The sequence below is a fragment of the Corapipo altera genome, unplaced genomic scaffold (assembly GCF_003945725.1).
Source record: "Corapipo altera isolate COAL_440 unplaced genomic scaffold, ASM394572v1 45, whole genome shotgun sequence".
Classification (NCBI taxonomy): domain Eukaryota; kingdom Metazoa; phylum Chordata; class Aves; order Passeriformes; family Pipridae; genus Corapipo; species Corapipo altera.
Genome location: NW_020884877.1, coordinates 15,789,866 through 15,811,035, shown reverse-complemented (window position 1 = coordinate 15,811,035; position 21,170 = coordinate 15,789,866). Strand labels below are relative to the sequence as shown.

General features: G+C 36.1%; 1 protein-coding gene across 10 annotated transcripts in view; it reads right to left on the bottom strand.

The window, feature by feature from the left end:
* Positions 1–21,170, bottom strand: part of SCN1A (sodium voltage-gated channel alpha subunit 1) — a 187,403-nt gene that overhangs the window by 80,176 nt on the left and 86,057 nt on the right. For 3 of the 10 annotated variants that reach the window (XM_027636673.1, XM_027636676.1, XM_027636675.1), the window contains exon 1: positions 10,477–10,825. The exons of 3 other annotated variants lie outside the window; for them this stretch is intronic. The gene's annotated coding sequence lies outside the window, so the exon portion shown is untranslated. Of the gene's footprint in view, positions 1–2,562; positions 2,640–7,883; positions 8,026–10,476; positions 10,826–10,854; positions 10,880–21,170 lie in introns of those variants that run through there. 4 more of the 10 variants (XM_027636669.1, XM_027636671.1, XM_027636670.1 and 1 more) reach the window with 4 other exon arrangements.

Genomic DNA, 21,170 nt, shown 5'->3' with positions numbered 1-21,170 from the left:
AAAAAGAAGGATGGAAACACTTCAAAATAGAGCACTGGAAGGTTAGAGATCTACTGGATACTCGCCTTCTGAAAATGCAATGTAAGGAGAATTTCCTGGCAGAAACAGAAAGAAGAGAGAGAGTTTCTGAGGCTGATAAATGAGTGCAATAAATAGCATGGTGGCTGAATTAGAATCGTGGATTTTCAAGTGATATTTAATATGGGAGGGAAGGTTGCTACACAGAATTTTTTTAACATTTTTTTTTAATAATCTAATTTTTAACAGTTGATTTTTTAAAAAATCAATTATTTTTGCCAGAGCTAAATAGCATTTCATAAGAGCATGAAAAGGGACCTGGAACCACACATACTGGTGGAAACAGAAGAGACAGAAATGATGACACAATAATAAATAAAAGACGGCAAGCCTAAAAACACTGAACACCCATGTATTCAGTAAGACATCACAGTGATTCTTTCAATGAATATTACTAATATTGAATAAAAAGAAAGCAGTACATTTTACAGAAGTTGGACTAACCCTAATATGAAAAGGGAGATGATTTCTAAGTCCACATTTGTCATTTAACTAATTACTTCACTCCATACCAAACTTTCAATTGTTTCCATCCAACTTCTATATGTTTTTATGGATAAGACTCCACAAAGCATAAACCTACAACTAGAAAAATTGAAGCAACATGTACCAGAACTACTGAGATTTGCAAAAAAAAAAATATGGAGACCTTGCATGATATTCCCCATCTCCCCACAAAATTACATTCAGTCAGAAACATCGGTCAGAGGTTTTAATTGTTAAAATTTACTCCAATGTTGCTTTTTTTCACATTTTAGAATATTTCAGCTTCATGACTTTTTTTATCCTGGAGCAATGTGATCTCTTAAGTGCTCTAAAATATTATGCTAAAAAAAGCCTCATGGTATTCCTTGTCTAGTATGTCAAACTGTCGCCATAACATTGGTTGTCTCAGTTTACAAGTGGGAATATCTATTGTTCAATTTTTAATTTGGTTTGTCTTCTGCTGTAGTCATTTTGGCTTGTGGAATCCCACTGCCTCTTACATATATCAACTGTTATCAATGGAGAAAAAGAAGGTAGAATATGTTCCTGTTACTGGAAAACAATAATCAGTTCTCTTCATGATATTTAGCCCAAAAGACCCAATAAGTTTTTCCACAGGTGAGTTGGCACTGGAGTTCAGAAACTTAATAAGATGAAATGAAAGACTGTTATCCAGAAGAGTATCACAGTTCTAAATGCACACACACAAATAAAATCAAGCTTTCTGCCCCTTAAAAAAAAAAAAAAAAATTACAAAGAAGTACCCACTTCTCCTGATTACTACCAGAATATTTCTCATAACCAAAAACAGGAGAACTTCATTCTTAGTTCTTCAGTTTCAGGTAGCCAAAAATCAGAGAGAAGGATTTATAAAATATCATTTAAGGGACAAAATTCAATGCCAAGCTTTGTGGGTTTGTCTCTCAAATATTTTGAGTTCTCTCATTAATGTACAAAACTCTAATAGTAGAATTCACATGTTGGAAGGATGTAGCGTAATATGGATAGCAGCAGTGATGCCATCCTCTATGTCAACAACCAGCTGTCCTTTAAACTGTTTGGCATTGGGATAGTGCACTGAAGAGTCATATTCATAGACATCCTGAAGATTTTCTAGCTCAAGGCCACCTTCATTTTAAGAATGATTGATTTTAGCTTCCCAGCTATCTCAGTTGTTGACATTCACAATTTCTGAAACTTCAAAGCAAGTTCAGGTTCTAATATAATAATAATTTCAACATAGATTTCAGTGATTGATAATAAACTACCCTTGCCCCAATATAAAGTATCGTTTCAAACAGCTGACAGGATACATGATTTCATGATATACATTTATCTATATAATTTTCCTGTAAGTCATCATAGTCAGACTATTAATTCTGGTACAAGATGATATACAAATTGTTGTTGTTTTCCTAGAATTCACTAGAATTGTACTGATTAGACTATGCTTTATGCAAGCTCTTAATTCCCTTAATTCCCTGTGTCACTCCCCCCCTCCCCGCTCTTGATACTTCCCTTAAAATAATGAAAAATTTCTGGCAAACTGAGCACAACCAGTTTGAGGCTGCTTGTCTCTAACTTGCTTTCCTGTGTCTAAATGCTTCAGCAAATATTCAAGATCACACAAACCAGGCTCAACAGAATAAACTATCAGAGTGTCAGTTTTGACAGCAATCACCCTGTTATTGTTTCACTTTAGATCTCGGAGTCATTTTTAGAACAGTGTTTTTTCCTTTATACTTTATATTAACACCTCGGTCAAGCCTGAAAAACACAATAGAAAAGTAGGTGCACTTCAAGTATGCAACACTAACATCAGCCAATAAAAGAACAATTGAACAGGTTTTCAATAGCGATAGAAAACACCAATCCATTTTCAAATATTGCTGAATGAGTAACAACACCTTTTTCAAAGTGGAGATGAAACATAGGTGGCTTGAACAAACAGCCCAATCCCAGGTAAATTATTTCAGTGGGATGCTTTTAAGCACATACCTCAGACAAGCAGCAGAGAAATCCATTTTAGAAAAGACGCTGAAATAGGTTGATGTCCACCTGGCAAATTTCTTGTGCTGTTTGAAAAAGCAAGACGGTTCAGATTATGAACCGAGTTATATCTACAGCATTACAACCAGTTCTGGTCAGTATGTAAATGAAAATAAGAGCTTCTAGCAGTGTACCTGATCAGAAAGACTAAGGTCAGAGGGCAAGTGAGATAAAGGAAAGGGATGCCTTTCTTCCTTTGGTAAAACATTCCTGTGAAGCATTTAGCCTTAAAGCAGAGCTTCTCTACGGGAAGGAAAACTGTACACTCCTGGAATGCTTGCTTTAGCCCTTAATGTGTTTTCCATGTGAAGGAATAACATGACCCTTTTACCTTCTAAACAGTTCAGGTAAAATACTTAATAATAATTCAAAAAAAATCACCCCCCAACAAACTGGCAAATATGCAAAAATACAAGGCTGCTGAAATCCTACAAATGTAACAAAATGCTGTGATGCCAAAAAGAACTGACTGCAGCTTTTGAAAAATTTTTAAAAACACCAAAATTTTATTTTCTCCTTAATTATATGCTTAACAATAACTATAAAGGAAGTATTCAGAAATTATTTTAAAAAAGAAAAAAAGGTGGGGGGTTGGGGGGCATCCATGCTAACAGCTCACATCAATGCACTAAGGTCTAGGATTTCACATCCTGCTGGCTTACCTGATAAAATGGGAATTTCAAAAGCATTAGGAAGAAAACAAAAATTAAAGAAACACCAAGAGATAGTCACAATGAAAAGCTTGAAATGCTAATAAATTTGTTCAGATTCTCAGTTGCAAAAGATTACAAAGTGTTTATAAAGTGCTGCATTCTCATCGAGAAGGGAAAAAAAAAAAAAGTCCTCTGCAGTATCATCTCTGCTTCATTCTCGGCTTCCTGTTCTAAGGCTCATTCTATGGCACCTAATACAAATCAGCAAATTGCAGGGAAAAAAAAAGGAGAGGGGGATGGGAGGAGAGTGAAGAGAGACAGAGAGGAGGGTGAAGAAAGAAAAAAAGGTGGTGGGGGGGAAAATACCAAGCCATCACCTTAAAGGACAGCCCCATCTATCGGCAAAAGCAAAGAACTGGCTGTAAAAGATCGGTTCTTAGGTGATTTTCTGACTTAAACGAGTCTGAAAACCTGCAACCCTGTTTTCCTTCAGCGAGGAACAAAGGGCAGGGGCTGCACTGAGAAATAGATTTCTTTATCCAGCGTTAAATAAGCTAGAGATTTCAGTAATTTTCATTTCTTTTCTGTTAATTACTTGTCTCTGAATCGTGCAAAGGAAATACTTTGGGTAAGTGCCGGCCATTACAAAAGCACTAGACACCTTTCCAGGTCAGCCCCTGGCACGCCACAGCTAAATGCTACCTGTCCTCTGTCTCATTTTACACCTCCCCACTGAGTAGTGGTGGTAGATTCAACACCATCAGTCACAGGTTCAATCACAAAAAAAGAAAAAGGGTTGCTGCGCCCGAGTCCCGTGACATGTCCATCTATTACAGACTGCGCTGCTAATCACGGCGCCTGGTACACGACTGCCACGTCAGCTCTATACATTCCCTGTATTCAGATGGCAGCTGCGCAGCCAAATCTGGAACCTAGACAAAAAAATGCTCCTATTTAAAATTCAGCCTGTTAAGTAGCAGTAACTGCTAACACAATGAACTCCATCTGCATTGGCTCAGGCTCAGTTTGAGCAAAATCAGATGGCATTATATATTTCTCATTTTGCTTTGTGGTAAAAAAAAAAAAAAAAAAAAATCACAAACAAAAAAGTCGGGATGACCATGAGCAAACACTTCTGAAAACCCCAGTGTCCACCATGCTGGACGGGGGTGGGTGCAGTATGGTAGGAAAGGGAAGGGACAGTGACTGAGAAGGTAAGAGATGCACAGAGGAAGGGTTAAAAGTAATACTGCATTTATTTCACTGTTTAATACCATTTCTGCATGTAAAGATAGAAGAAAACGACCCTAATTCATACCTGCATGCAATAAGGCTACAATCTATGATATAAAATACACTTAACATTAGCCTCTGATTCAGTGACCCCAGGCAGCTTTAATGAACTTGATGCCTTAGAGTCAATTCCAGTATTGTTCTGATATAGATTTTTTCTAACATTTTTACATCATGAGATTTTGACTGCTTAAATTTTCCTTGAATCCAAACTATGTGAATGTGCATTTCTCCACCTCCCAGTGGTGACCTGACATGCTTGTCCCTTCACAAGAAGCACTTGGAATCTCTCAGTATAACATCTAATTTTCAGGCATTTATCAATACAGAATGCTATGAACAATTGTTCTAACAATGAAATCTAATCTCACAAAATTTTAGATGTTTTCTCTTCAAATATTGCAGTGATTAAAAGGACACAGCAAGCAAGCTTATGACACTAAATATTTAGTTAAAATACACCATAATATTATAAACCATAATAAAATATACCATAATACTAGTGCTCAAATGCTGACATACAAAGGGCAAGACCAAACTGGACACAGTCATGCAACCTGTCTCCTTTGAATACGCCTGAGGTCTGATTTAGAACGGCTTCCCATGCTTTCATCTTGCACTGCTGTCATGATCACCAGTTTTGAATTTAGCTTTTCTGATGGCGCTACTGGTAGGCTGCTCAGACAGGTCCCCATTAGCCCAATGCAGTTAAAGTCTATGACCTTCAGGTAGGAAGAGCTTTCTTTAAACCATTACCTTGTTATTATCAGCTGGTAACACACTCTTCAACTGTTTCATGCTTTCTTAGGTATAATTCTAAAGGATGATTTGTCCTTTTTTCATATATTTGCAAAATTCTTTGGGGTCATGAAGAGCATTTGCAGGTGAGAAATTATCTTGTAGCACTAGTAACACACCTGACTCAGAATCATCCTGAAAACTTTAAATACTAAACGGATATTCAGATAATACTGCTGATGCCAGTTGGTCATTCACAGAAATTTGTCTGTTAATGGAGGATGTTTCTGGAAATGCTGCATTTTCTGGTGTTTATAAACAATACTTGCTTCTCAGCTTGAAGTTTTAATATGAGTTCCTCCAGTCTTTGCTATAATCTGGGCATGTGTGACATGTTACAGCCATAGCTCCTTTAAAACTTTGCACTTTGAAATGAAACAAACAACACAAAATTAAACAGTAAACCAGGAATGAATAAACTAAGATATCCTGCTTTAAGCATCAGTAGAGGTTCAGCATAGGATGCTTAATATGACCACTGACTTTGAGAAATCTCCAAGTACAATAAACAGAATACAAAAGCTTTTTTTTTTTGAGCAGCATTTCTCATGCCTCAGATTTCACTGGTCACAGTGGTATAACCAGGTGCTCAAATTCACTCCAGCAGTTTATATTGTCAGGAAAATGGATGGGGTCTCTGGTTATCTTAACAAGCTCCTCTTGTGGCTTCTTGAACTGGACTGTCATCTCATATGGGGTTTCAGAGAGAACACTTCATCAACACAACAGCAACTTCTTTCCAACTGCTAAAGAGCTATACCTCATGAATTCTTATATATTTAATATTTTAAACTTATACATTGCACCACAGCCTAAGAAAACAAAAAAGGTTTCTCAATCACAATTTCTCCAATTCTAAGATACAGGAGAAGTTAGTAAATAAAACACAGTTTAATGAGTCGTCTCCCTCCCCTCCCCTCTCCTCCCTAAAATCCAACTTGCTTTTTTTTACTGTCTCTAAATAAACAGCATTTAGTTTGCAAATTAAATTGCATTTAGTTTGGAAATTTTTAAGCACTTCTTCCTGCAAGTGTGGTGACAACTCCCTCCCTGAGTGCCCAAGCATAAATCATCTTAATGTGTAAGGGCTGAAGCAACCATCCAACAGGCCCAAAGGAGAACCCCTCTATGCCCTGCAGAGCAAGGACACAGTTGCCAGGCAAACTTTCCATTGCAGCCATGAGCTTGCAATCTTGCAGATTTCAGATTCTGCAGACCTGGTAACTTTGCATTAATGGAGTTGCACTTGCACTCATATAAATTTTGACCAGTCCTACTCTTGGCTCTACCTCAGGAATACTGTGTAAGCGTTTAAGAGCACTGGTGAAGAACATCCCACTAAGTTTTTGGCTCAAGAGCCTCAGTGATCACCAGGCATTGTGAGATACTGTTTTTCTAAAGCACATGAAAGGATTCATCTGGAAGTTCTTCTCTGGTGACCCTCTGCAGCACAATTCCCTTTCTGAATGGAACCTATAATGAACTGCAACTGGAGAAAAAAAAGAATGCAGTCTTTTTTGTCACTATCCTGTTTCAGCATTTTTGGTGCAAAGAAAGTTGTGTACAATCTAGAGAAACCTTTAAAATTGACCTTAGAAGCTGAGATGTTCATATGCAGCAGTAAACCACATAAGCAACAATGCAGACTAGTATGTTCTACATACACAATTATTAAAGTGTTAACAGCAATAAATATATATATTTAATGGCAGAGTCTGAGATATATTTTATTTATCAAAACATCTCCCTTGATTCTTTACAGTATCTCTTTCTAGTGTTCTAGGAATGAATTTTATGAATTACAGTGGGTGTGGAAAACAGCTAGTGGAGTACTTCATCTAATAGATAAGGGATGAGCCAACCAAGTTCCTCCATGGACAAGCAGGTGAACGTGATAATCCAGGGGACATTTTCTCCTTCTAAACTTGTGAAGCAATTGTACTGCAGTCACAGAAGTGCTATACAGGCAGCTAAGGGTGGAAAAATACAATAATGGAAAACCAGAACCTGTAAAAATGAGATGAATTGTAGCAACACAGAACAGAAGACTTCATCCAACCAGTCTCAAGGAAAAGCAAGGGAAACCTCTGAATAAAAACAATAGTAACTTTTTGCACAGGGAACAGAGCCCATCTGCCAGCTTCTAAACAGATATCTTCAGAACAGACAAAGCCCATTTCTACAGCAATAGATTTTTATCACATTTGGAATGTTTTTGTGCACTAGATGCAAATAAAAATTAGCTGTTCTGGACAAGGCAAGATCTGCATTTGTGAGCCCAAACTTACCTGGAAAACTGGACAATTTTACTATTACAGTCTTACATTCACATGCTACATGAGACAAACTAAAACACAAATCTTTGTAGTCTTCCAATTTAGCACTAACTTAGCATATGATTATCATCACTCAACTACTCAAAATAGGCAGATAAAATCTGAGATATAAATACCTTTTATACAAAATAATAGTCTACTGTATACTGCTATACTTTTTTACATTATGGATTACAAAAACTGGTCTTACCATTGTTTATGCTAGAAAAATTCTTCAAAAATAACCTATTTCACACACTTTCACATTGCTTCCATGCTCCTCAGTTTTAGTGTCATTTCCATGACTATGAAGGGAACAAAGTAATCCCCTTGCAGTACAGAAAACTCTAGTGCTGTGAGGAAAAGTGAAAAGTTTGTCAGAAACTCAAGCTGCATATTGTGATTTGAGGAAATATACAGAACATTGAACGCAAGCTAATGATGTAGTGGATTGGACAATTCCACTAAATCACAGAAAAATAACAGGAGGAGGCACTGACCATTAAGGGTCATTCTACATTGTAGTGGGTTCAAAACATACTTTACTGCTCAGATTCAATTTCTCAGACCCAAAGTGATACACCAAAATCTAGGATATATAAATACACATAGCAAACACCATTTTCTAAGACTTTCTATCCTACTGTAGTATCTGTAGCTTGCTGTGCTCAGAAGTACTGTGTATGCCCTGCTGTGAACCATGATGCAAAAAATAAAAATAACACTTCCAGAAAATCACTATACATTTAAAGACAGTCAGTATTTTTTTTTCTTCTAATTGAATAGGTAGGTTATTAATACTCCTTGAGTCTGTAAGAAAATACCTCAAGCACCCACACTTGAGATGGGATGGAACACAGTGTACTCATACATAATAGCATAACTATTTTAGAACACTTCATGCAGCAAGAAACAAAGAACGTGAAGTACATCATTACAATAATGCATGGCACCTAGCAGTTTTGTTCTAAGTTCTATATTATTCTATTATTTGTTTGAAAGACATACTTTTGTATTTTGAAACATGAAAAGGTATCTATAAAATGTTATACAATGTAATGTACTGCATTGCAACAGAGGTGTTATGGAGATACCAAAAATCAGTTACATTTTCTTGAACCTAACTTTCACAATGCAATTAATGAAGGCGCCAGCCTGGTATTTCTCCTGAATCACAGCACAGGTTTATATGACTGTCATTTGAAAAAAAGTAAATTACTAACTGGTAAGGTAAGGCCAATTGACTGCTTGGCAGTTCTTTTCCAGAGAAATAGAGTTTTCAAAGATTATAAGAAAATGATAAAACATCTCACTTTGGAAAAAGTGCTGAAATTAAATTCTATCAGTTATTTCTAGAACAATGTGAAGAACAGCTAGTTTCCTGTGGAGTGGAAAAACACATTTTAAAGGCTTCCATTCTTTCCATCAAAATTAGTTTTAATCTGATATTAATACACAAACGTATATTAATATCCAATCTTATTTTGACCTAAGGAAGGGACCCTGATACTTACTCTTAAAGTAAGCAGTTACCTATTGGACATGAAAATTCTATAAATGCCATATTGTAAATAGACAGTAATTTTGCATTTTTAATTTTCTGGTTTGACACTCATTAACATAATTCAATACAAACACCACTATTTTTAAGTTAATATTAAATGAAAGTAAATTAAATGGTAGTAAGCTGTTAAATATAATGCTGTCCAAAGTTTCTCTCCCTCTTTTTTTTTTTAAATTTCTCTGTGTTTTTGAATTTATTAATGTATCTTAAATTTGTGTTATTTAATTTTTACAAATTGCTGACTCCCATGAAGGAGAGTCATAGTACCACAGAACAAAAAAGTTGCTGTCCAAGGTACTGCACATAAAGACAAGTGTTTCAATTAATCTCGCAAATGCATTAAAAGTATTTTCAGATTTATTAGGCAGTAATTTTCCTTAGCAAGGAAGCTAGCCTTGTTGAAATTCCCTACATGATACTGCAGTATCAGTGTTATGCTGTTACTTTCCAGGGCCTTTTCTGCTGCATTCCAGTATAATCAGACATTCCAGCACCTGGCAATACCCACCATGTATAATTCGTTTAAGGACAAACTTGTTCTATACTTTGTCACAGACTGATTTGCAGAAGGGTTTAAATCCAAAAAATGTCTTTGAATTCTACATGGTGCATGAAAAAAAGCTACCCTCTCATACAAATCTAGCTCACATGCACTGTTCCGGCATTCTGCAGAGCAGTCACTAAATGTAATTTTAGCTGCAGTATTCACCTTACATATCTCAGAAGCATTTGATTCACAAATTCATGCAGTAAATAGCAAATAGCATCCTGAATTTAATGGCTACTTCAGAAAATAACCATAGACTAGAAGAAAATTAAATACCTTTTTGTTTATTTTGTTTAGTTCAATAATAGAAGCATATTTGCAATTTGCAAGACTAAAACAATGCAACAGCCAAGAACTGCAGTAAACCTCTCAGAGCTAATAGCAATATCCAATAATGTTTTCCCACACCATCTTCAAGTAAATGGATTTATTTCACTGCTTAATCAGTCAAATTAACCCTAATCCCACTATGGTTAGAAAAGATGTTTGTTAAACAAACCCAATTTATGATTTATTTATTTACAAAGTGTCTTAAAGCTAAGATGCCTAGAAGAAGTTCTACTCTGTTAATTCAGTCATGCTGACAGGGCTGGTTTCACCTAGCAAATTATCTCTGCAGTTCACAGCATGGCTGACAGCTATCTGCATAGAAAAACAGCACAGTAATCATTTAAATCATGCAAAAACACTCACCCAAGATGATGTAGCAAAGATCAGGATCCAGCTTCCAGACCCCATGAAGCTGAGGGAGCAATCCACTAGCTTGCTCAGGCCAGCAGTGTCTCTCCTACACTTGACCTAGACTGCCTTACATAATGAGGAATCAGTGCTGTATCCTGTGTGGAGGAGCAAGCTGAATGTCATCACTGGCAGAAGTAGAGAGAACTGGCAGCAAGCAGGCTGGTAGTTAGCATGGAGATCACGAAGTCTGCTTTCCCTGACTGTTCTGGGAGAAAACACAAGAACAGCTCAGAAATGCTGGTGTCATTCCTCCCCTGGAACGAATGACCGGAAGGAGCGAGGGTGTTACAAATATGAGGCAGACAGCAAGCACTAAAGCTGCAGCTGTACCTGCTCTCCAGGCAGCAGAGTTCCTGTCACACTGTGTCTGCAGGACTGCACAGCCACAGCTGATAGGAGAGCAACAGCAAGGCAAAGCAAGGAAGGAGAGACAGACTGCTCCTGCATACGTTTGTCTATGTCTTACTTACTGTGGTGAGTAGAAGAAAAGCAACGGTATAAGATAAAATCTGGGATTAATTTCCAAAGGAAAGTGTTGTTTCCTCAAATAAATCTTACTGCATGAAGGTTAGGTTCTGGAAAATAGCCATTTTTTACCTGCTTTACATAGTGTTACAGAGGGTAAGGTGCTTGTATTACAGAGATTTTATTTTTCAAGAAAATGATGCGTAAGATACATTCCTGGTTGTGAAGATGTTTACAGTCACTTCTGGTATTTCTTTGGGTTTTTTTTTTTATTGTTTGGGTCATATCAGCACTTCCTCTGTGTAGGGAACAACAGGAGAAACAAGAATGCAGGCTAGCCAGCTATTAGAAACCTACACGACCTTGTTTACAAAAAGCACTTTATATTAATTAAAATTACTTCATATTACTTGTATTCCATATTTTGTTTAATTTGAATACTTCAATAGTAAGTAAAGAGCCTTAAATACTGATAATGCATATACAAACTATTCTTGAATGACTATTTTGATTGATAGAGTTTCTCCTTACAAAAGAAGGCAAAGGTTTCACTAAGATGGGACATGTGAAGTTTTCTAGTTCTGTTTCAGACAGCTTGATTAGGCATTATCAAGAGGAAATGCAACTGGACACAAAATCCTGTGGCAAAATTAAAAGACAGGTCACGAAAAGTTTTAGTCTCAAGGTGGAACATTGACTGGGTTTTACAGGAGTCAGGTTAGGTACAGGGACTATTATTCTTAGTTATGTACTTAGTTGAGTAAATATGACTTGTGCTCTGATCTTAAATGGGAAAATCAAGGTGAATGTGAACGGGACAGAAATAATCCAATTTCTTGTTTACAAAATCCATTTAAACTATTAGTTTTCTTTTAAAGGTAAGCATACAATGAATTTTCTATCAAATTTGATCAGTTAAAAAAATGCTTTATTGTCACTGGTGTTTGAAATATATATTGTCCTTGTCCCTTGTTATATGCTTTCCTTTTTGCTTTTTTGAGTATTTAAAAAAAAAAAGGAAAAAAAAAGGAAAAATATCAGAAGCATTTGATATAAAAGGCAGATACCTAATAAGACCCACAGCTAGCATATCCTAAGTTAAGTATAATATAGAAACAAAACAAGTGTAAAGGAAATATAATTTGAGAATGATTTTTTAAAACAATTATTGCTGTATTTGAAATCAGAAACTTTTTTCCCCAATCTTCACTATTTATTTTTACACCTTCAAAAAATAACGTTAAAACTACCTTGGTGCATTTATTTTTTTCATATATTGGTGTGGACTGTTAATGAGAAATCCCTATTAAAACTAACCTATATGTACCATTCTCTACTTTCGGTGTTTCAATAGTTATATGAGATTACTTGCTTTAGAAAAAATCTTTTTACATACTTGACCTGGGTTAATCAAGAGTTGAAAATATCATGACCTCTATTAGGCTATGAAAGCATACGACAAAAGTTTAATTAAGTTGCAAAAACTTAGCAATTCTGTTGATCATGGCACTTCAAACAGCAAAGCAGCCAAACTACTCACCTAAAGCAAGCTCAGATGCCTCCACAGCCATTGTACTGTTAATACATCACCAGGGCAATCTGCCTATAGGTAACCAAAAGTTGACTGCATCAGATAGAAAAATAAAGTAAGTTCACAAGTAAACTACAGGTAAACCAACCCAACACACAGAGATTGAGCAGAAAATGTCACCTTGACATTTTAGCAAACTTGACTGCCAGCACTGCAAAGGCAATATACAGTTTGCTTGATGTTACAGTTCGGGCAAATTTGTCTAAGTTTGATGCAGCCGATTCCATCTTTGGGCAAAATGATGAACTAGATATTCCTTCGAAGCTTTTCCAGTCTTCTTTTCTATGATACTCCCTATAAACTGTATACCCAATTGCAGAACAATGACTGCCTCATCAAAGTCTGTTGTCATGAGGATACATAAATACAATGTAATTTACAAACATCAAGCTATTGTTGTTCAAAATATACCTGAGAGCCATAACTTTTGTCTGGAGTATAAAAACTGATTAATTCTCTCAGGTACTAGGCACCTTGCTCTTCCATTGAGCCACAGAGCTTTTCAGTTTACAATAATTCTTATAAGCATTTTTCCTGTACGTGAACTTGGCCTGATCTCCTGGCAACTCAAGACTGTCTTAACACAAATTGATACAGAAATTGCTGACGTGTAGGACTCTCAGCAAAAGATCATTTCTGAGCCAGCTGCACTGGTAATGTGAGTAGTAATGTTGACTGCTTGACAGCAGTAAGAAAGTAAGTCAAGTTTATATCACACTCAACTAGCAAATTAATTATTCTGATCCCCCAGCAGATAGAAATATTTCTGTCAAAGTAAAAAAAGTAAATGCAGTTTGAAAAAATGTCTTTTAAAAACTGTATTTTTTTGCAAATGACTGTAGAACAAAGCTGCTGATTGGAAAAGAAGAATGGACTAGATGACCCCTTCGCACAAGGAGGGAGATGAAAATAGGCATATTTGGGGGTTTAATGAGAAGTTCTTCTCCTACACATGTTACGAAGCTAATGCCAACCATTTTTTTACGGATGACTGTAAGCCTATGAAAAAAGTTTTCGAATTTTTCTTTTATGGAAAATCTGGCAGTAGAAGTTTACAATGTTTATCACTAAATTATCCTTACTGGTTGAGTTTATTTCAATAAGGTCTTTTCTATTCCATGGTGAAATGAAGGAAGCAGTATCTCATAGACACTACTCTTGCCAACAACCTTGAGTAAACAGGACAATTTTTTTTAGACACCTTGCTCTTAAGATGCCTTGCACATAAATAAATCATTACTTGAGGTTAGCTCATACTAAGCTAGATTCCATTTGGGATCTGCTAAAACATTAAAATGTTCTGGTATCACTGACTGGAGAGAGAACTACAATATCTTGAGATGCAGGTTTTTGGTTTTTTTCCACCCTTCTCTGACCTTTCTTTCTTTTCTCAAAATAATTTATCCTTTGTGTTCCTGAACAACCTGCACAAGTGATTCATGCTGAAATGTGTAAACAGTGGCTCAAAGTCTTCAAAAAATAAACCCTTGTATTCAGACCTGATAACACAAACTCATATAAATGGGGAAGGAGGGGGATTTTACACAGGAGTCCTTTACTCCCTCTGAAGACTTTGCATGTGGTACTTCTGTAAGCAAAACCAATAAATTCATACCACATAACTCCTTTTTGAAACAGGTAAGAAAAGGTTTTGATTTTTAAGTATTGTCTGACAGCTCAAGACCTCAGTTTACATATAATTTTTATTATTTGACTCAGTCATATCACAATGAAGATCACTGGATGACTAGTCAAAGAGGAATATTCTTCTCCCTTAGTTGACTAAACTTCCTGGCTTCTGATTGATGCCAATATTCAAATAGGCAGAAGTATATTTCTAAATATTCTTTTACTCTTAGATGATACCTTATCAAAGTTGCAACTGAATTAAAGAGCATTCTAAAAGTATTTATATTTCCAAACATCTGAAATCATATGGTTTAGATGTATGGTTAAGATGTGTCAGTGTTTTCAAGCCTCCTTTCCTTAGTATTTCACAATATTTAGTATTCTACATATTTACAAGAAGGTCCCTGATTTTCCTTCAAATGATGACTTATTCCAGCAATGATAGATGAACACTGAATTCTCAAATTCAGTGGATACTCCTCAGATAAGTATCACTGATTTTGTACTCACATGCAGTTCCTGACATATAGCAATATACATTATCCTAAAAAATAACTGAAAAATTATAATCCAATAAGCATAAATCTTTCTACAATTGAACTATGAACATTGAATAGGTCAAGGTCACAGTAATCTTAATATTTGTGTACTGGTCTTTCACTTCTCTTTGACATCTTTTCCTCTACAATAAAACTAGCTACAATAGTCTTTTTAATTTCTTTCCCAGATTTTTTGTAAGATTTAGAGGGTTGCCTATTATACCTCTAAGAGTGCCAAGCCACTATTTTTGTACTTATCTCATAAGAAAACATCTGCTGTTTTGCATATTAATACTAAAAGAGAATGGCAAAAATAGAGGAAAGAAAAAAGTTAAGATGAAAAGCAGTTAATTAACCATTTGATAAATATGTCTATTTATTTTGAGTAAATGAATGATCTTTATCAACTGAAAATAATTAATACTGGCAGGCTTTACTGTTGAATTTTCATCTGTCAATGATCCCAGAATGTTGAATTTAGAGTTTAATTATTTTCAGCATCTTGCTAAACTAGCTCTTATGAGATGATGGGCAAGAAACAAACCACACTTAGTTTTGGAGATAAAATCATAAGTCACCCACCAGAACATTTCTAGAAATTGTAGTGGTAGTACCTTGAACTGCAAGCCATGGGTTATTGATGCCTAAGAACAGTATCAGGCAAAACAGATTTATGGTTCAGCATAATGAATGTACCATTAGCACTAAAAGCAATAAGGTGCATTTTTTTTCTTCCCCCCCGCCAAACCCCTCCTAAGTAGCCCACAGCATACATAATTTGTGATATTGATTTAACACAGATGCAGAAGTGGCTAACAAAAAATCTTGAAATACCTACTGCAATGAACAAGTTTGCGAGACTGGTAATCCCCTCTAGCAACACATGAAGATACAATCAGCACTGACTTTTAGCTAAAAGGCATAAAGTCATCGCTTCAATTTCATTCTGGATTCAAGTAGGTTTTTTTGTCTTTGTTTAGTTGATATGGACCTAGACTAGTCAAACAACCTGTATTTAGCCTTCATTAGGTTTTAATCTCTTTTCAAGTCTTAAAAATGCCTATATTACTCAGGGGGTGGGGGCAAGAATTTGGATTTAGTTCTTGTGGCAGGGTTCTTCTTCCTGGAACATGGTCAACTCCATAGGACAATGCCCTGTTTGCAAATCTATCAGTGGTGGGCTGGGAGGGGATTCCAAGGGCTGCTTGTGGTGTTGAATTATGCTAAACCATAGCATAAAACCATAGTCTGACACATCAACCCCAAATCAACATCCTGGTAGTGAGGCAAAGATTTGGGAGATAAGCTGCTAAGCTGACCTGGCGACATCTAACTGACAGTCTTATCACTTTATAATAAGTGATAAGCCCAATCCACTTCCATTCGATCAGATTCTTCTAACATGCCACTTCTTGGAGTGTGTGGAGTTTCTCCCCTGAAGTAGGGACACTCCTTCAAGGATACTCCTTGAAGTTGAGTGAAAGAGAACTGCCCGCAGTTGTTAGTATGGTGAGTTACATTGATCTCTAATTAATTATTGTTTCTTTTTGCTTACTTCAATATAATTGCTTTAATATAGTGCACTATACTATACACTACTAGTAGTTTTAGCTTTTATGCTGTGTAGTAAATAATTCTGATGAAGATATTTTGTCTGATCATTTTTCATAATAAATAATTCATTTTATATAAATACACCCAGTTTGCCATATTTAATCCTGCAGGGCAAAGTTGTATTTAAACTATTGACAAAGTCTGGGTCTGAGGTTGGATCCAGCTGCACCTAGGCTCCTTTCTCAGAGGAGGAGTTTAGAAAGCACCTTGTGACTCAACAGGAGAGCTTCTCTAGAAGCTTGTGTCTCTGGCACATTTTCAGGTCTCTAGCATTTGTAGCTGTTTTCCACAAAGGACTTACTGAGAAGTAATCTAAGCTCTTCAGGTTATGTATTCCACATCCAAATTTTGACCTTGCACACTAGAAGCACTCAAAGCCAAAAGATGTTCAGCCTTCACGCTACACAGAGTTAAATATGGGTAGTGCACAGGCATCTAGGTCAGGGCACACTTCTTTGCTTCTCCTTCACCAACTCAAAGATAAAGACTAGTAAGAATGAGACAAGTCTTTCAGGTCAATACCTTTGACCTAAACATAAAACCATCATTCAGCACTGAAAGACACAGTGGTCCAACACACCAGATGCCCCAAATCTTTGTGAGTTGAGGGTAGTCCCTTGCAGAGCAGGAGGATTCAGGGGCTGTCAGTTATATCCTGCAGCTCCCAGGTTCTGAGGTTCTTCAGTCCTTTGCTGACTGATAACCAGTTATTATTTATTTACATAGCAAGTTACATCCTTGCCAACTCTTTATAGACTTAGGTTTGCATCCACATTTCACTTACACTTTAAGTGCTGCTGTGTCTAATGTTAAGCTCACAAGCACTGCAGAAAAGCCTTAAAAATATATGAATACTATGTCATTCAAAGAAAGTTCTAGTGAATTCTAGAATGCCTTGTTCTAAAAACATTTATTTTACCTGTCAGAATAAGTATTATTTTGGCCACTATTAATTGATCTTTCATTTAAGTAAACTCTCTACTAAAACCAATCAATTAACACAATAATTGCATAATCAGCAACAGTATTTTGAAGCTTACAGGACAAAGAGACATGATAGTCTGCATAATATTTGCTTATCATGCTCATCTTTTTGACATAGCTGTCTCTTTTTCCTTCCCTTATGTGAGAAAGTAAACTGAATGTCCTTGTAAGTAACTGTGGCTTGCTTTCAGGCAGAGTTAAAAAAAACCTCAACAAACAAAACCAACCTAAGCAGGGCATAAAATGCCTTGTCATTAAATGATATTAGGTCTTCATGATAATTTCTTTCAAACTGATTTCACGCTGTAAAACAATGAGATCTCAGACCCATCTACTGCAGAAGTTCCCCCTTTCTCAATCACTCCTAGTGGATCATTCCTCAAGATTCAGCTATATAAACTACAATCACAAGGTTCTTAGAGGTCAGTAAGGGAAAATAATTTTCTCTTCCTGTTTTTTTCCAGGTCACCTCAGGTGAATTCCACAAATTCTACTGTTTATGGGACCTTAATGAAGGAAAATTCTTTCCTTCATTATATTTACTTCTCTAACAGTTTTTAATTTTTATTGGAAGCTGTGGCAATGTGACCTTGGGAAAGACATGCCTCCACTCTTCATTCTTCAATTACTTACAGTGCAGTACTGGGATGCCGATCACTGTTCTGTCAGAGCTCATCTTCTTCCCAGAACCAGTTATCTGAATTTATGCCTATCACAACTTGAATCATTGCCTCACAAAATGCAGATTTTGGTCTCTCTTTGTCTAAAGATGGACTTGCAGAGGAAATCAAGCAATGCAAACCTCTCTGTTCTTTTGACCAGGAACAAATGGCTGAAGCTGCATGAAAGCTCCAGGTCTAAACAGAGTCATCTAGGAAAGAGATCGAGCTCTCTGTCACAAGACATGTAAGGATTTCTGTGCTACTCAAATAGAGTCATAGAATCATTAAGGTTGGAAAAGACCTCTAAGATCATCAAGTCCAACCATTAAACCTAAGCACCACTGTGTTCACCACTAAACCATGTCCCCAAGTGCCACTAGAACAGAAATTAGAACAGAAACATTAATAGCACTTTCTGCCTATAACAACAGCTCTGCAATCTCAAACCTTCCTCCAGAATTCCTATTTTGATTCACCAGCTTCCTGGAAACAGTGGGTTTTCCACTGGACTTTCATTACCCTCTTCCTGAAGACTAAGAGAACAGGATTGTGTAATTTTTTATTTTTTTCCCTTTTTAACATGGTACTTCTGTGAGGACACTAATTGCATAATTGCTGCTCCCTTAACCTTAAGCCACAGCAGGGTTACCCTGCTATTGGCTGTGGGGTTATACTGATATCTTCATTCTACAACCTCTGCCCCCCTTTTTGTTACTCTGAGTCTGCTGGAATAGCCATGTCAGTCTAGAATTGGAGCAGTATGTTACAATCTGCCATTGCTGAGAGTTGATTTTAAGCATTTTCAACAGCAGTATAGAAAAGAATCCTAATCTCTGATGAGTTTACTCAATTGCAGCCACATTCAGACAAAGAAGTGATTTTAAGAAAAAAAGCTGGAAAATATAAACAACATTTCTTCACAGAACTTCAGGCCTCATGGACTAGAATGCTTAGTCTGAGATTCATTCCACTGGATTTAGCTCAGTTACTCCTCTAATGCAACCATAATTCATTTATTTGGACTGGAATCAGAAGGAAATTAAGTAATTTGGTGAAAAAGGTCACAGAATGAAGAGAAAAAATTTCAGCAAATGCCTCTATGGGCAAGTGATTGCTAGATGAAATGTGTCAACGTGTCCTGTGCTGCACAAGAAAGGAAGGGAAAAGCCCTTGAAAACCTTTCTCTGCTAATCTCAATGGTAGCCCCTGGCTCAAAACCCACTTTAAAATTGACATGAGGAAGATACAGCTGGTTAATTCCCACTAGTCCTTCAGACTACAGGTATATTCCAAAAACTATCTAATCTCCAGTGCTAATTTATACTTCTTCAAAGCAATTCAGAGAAAAAAGAATGAACAGAATATAGGTAACTAATTTATGCATCTTGGAGTTGTTTCATGACCTCTAAAGGACATAATTTGATTATAATAATAATCTTAAAGCAGAACTGTTCCTATTAGTCATAGCAAAAACCTCTTTCAAGATGAAGGGAAAAGAGGAATTGCTAAGTTAAAAAATTGCATGATGGAAGTGAACAATTTAAATTTGATGTGCTCTGAATCTGAATTAAAGTCCCAGACCAGTTTTATGTCCACTGCCGTATTAGCTGTTCCAAAACTTATTTACAATAAATTGCATTTTACAAGGTGAACTCCTCTATTATCAAGTGCTTGTTGTTAGGAGATATTATTTCATTGTCAGACAAGCTGAGGAGTCCTAGTGCAGTGTCTTCTCCAGCAGTCATGTGTGCTTCTTAATATTCTTTTCAGCAAGTTCATAAGCTGAGTTGCTTAAGTTTGGTTTAAATGTCATTACCAGTCCCTCAAAACACTTTTGTGGCTCTCTCTTGAGCAAAAGGTAGAATATTCTAAGGGAACTACATCAGTGCAACATGTTCCAACTCATATTACACTCATGTCCCTGCTTCTACTTGCTGGTCTCTATTCCAGTGATCACAGTATCACACAAATCTTTTTTCCCCAGACCACTCAGTTTGAGGTGGTTTTGACTTTTAAATATTTCATTCTTGTTTCATTTGAAAATGAACTTTCTTATCCCATATTCTGAAGTCCTAATTGTTGTACCTTGCATTTGACTATATTCAAATATAGTGCTTTCAACTTGAATATTTAAACCAGACTACCCAGCTTGCCCTGAAACAGCAACCTTATCAATCTGGTTCTTTCTCCATGTCATCTGCAAACTTTACTATCAAAAACATTGCAGACTATTTGCATAACTTACAAAAATATTACAACAAATCAAGAACCTATTCATAGAGGGTCTTTCCTAGAAATAATACCACTCATATACCTTCTCATCAGTAGTATTTTAAAACCTATCGGTCCATCTTGTAGCCCACCTAATATGTTCTCTTACATCCAAAGTGTTTAATGAATACATGATATTTAGTGCCTTAAAAAATCCCCAAAACAACTATGCTTCTACACTTGCCTTTTTAAATACATCTGTGATCTTTTTAAAAAAAACTCAAAAGATTTGTCTTTGTGCTGATAACCATAATTAGTCTCTAATTTTTTGTTGCTCATATCCAAAGATCTTCACTATTTCACTTGGAACTGACATTCATGTAACTAATCAATACTTCTTCAAAATGTCATTTCTAGTGTTTATAAATTTGGAGTAAGATTGGCAGTCCTCCAGTATTCTTAATGTCACATTTTCAGAAACTTGTTGTTAATGGTGCTAATAATAAGGGAATATTCCTATTGTTCATCAAATTCTCACTGATTAATCTAATTTATTTCAACTTTTGATATACAGTAATAAAATGGAGTCCACGCTTGATATGTCAACAGACAGCATTCAGAATATTAAAAATAATATATTGTTTCTCTCCTTTTCTTCTTGTTTGTCCTAATGACATGTTGCTTATCTTTCTTTTTTCTGTTATTCCAGTAAAATACAAATTACCCTTAATAGTCACTGTTAGTGCCATGAATAGAGTGTGAATTCACATATTTACCTGTGGACCATATTAAAATTTCTGACAAAATACTTTGAGACACACAAAGCCTTTTTTACTTTTAATTTGAGCAGATATATCTATTGATAAACTTTTGAGGGTCACATTCCTGCCTGTGCTCACTGCATACCACCTCATCAGGAATGGTACAACTGCCTTAAGTAAAATGTGAAAG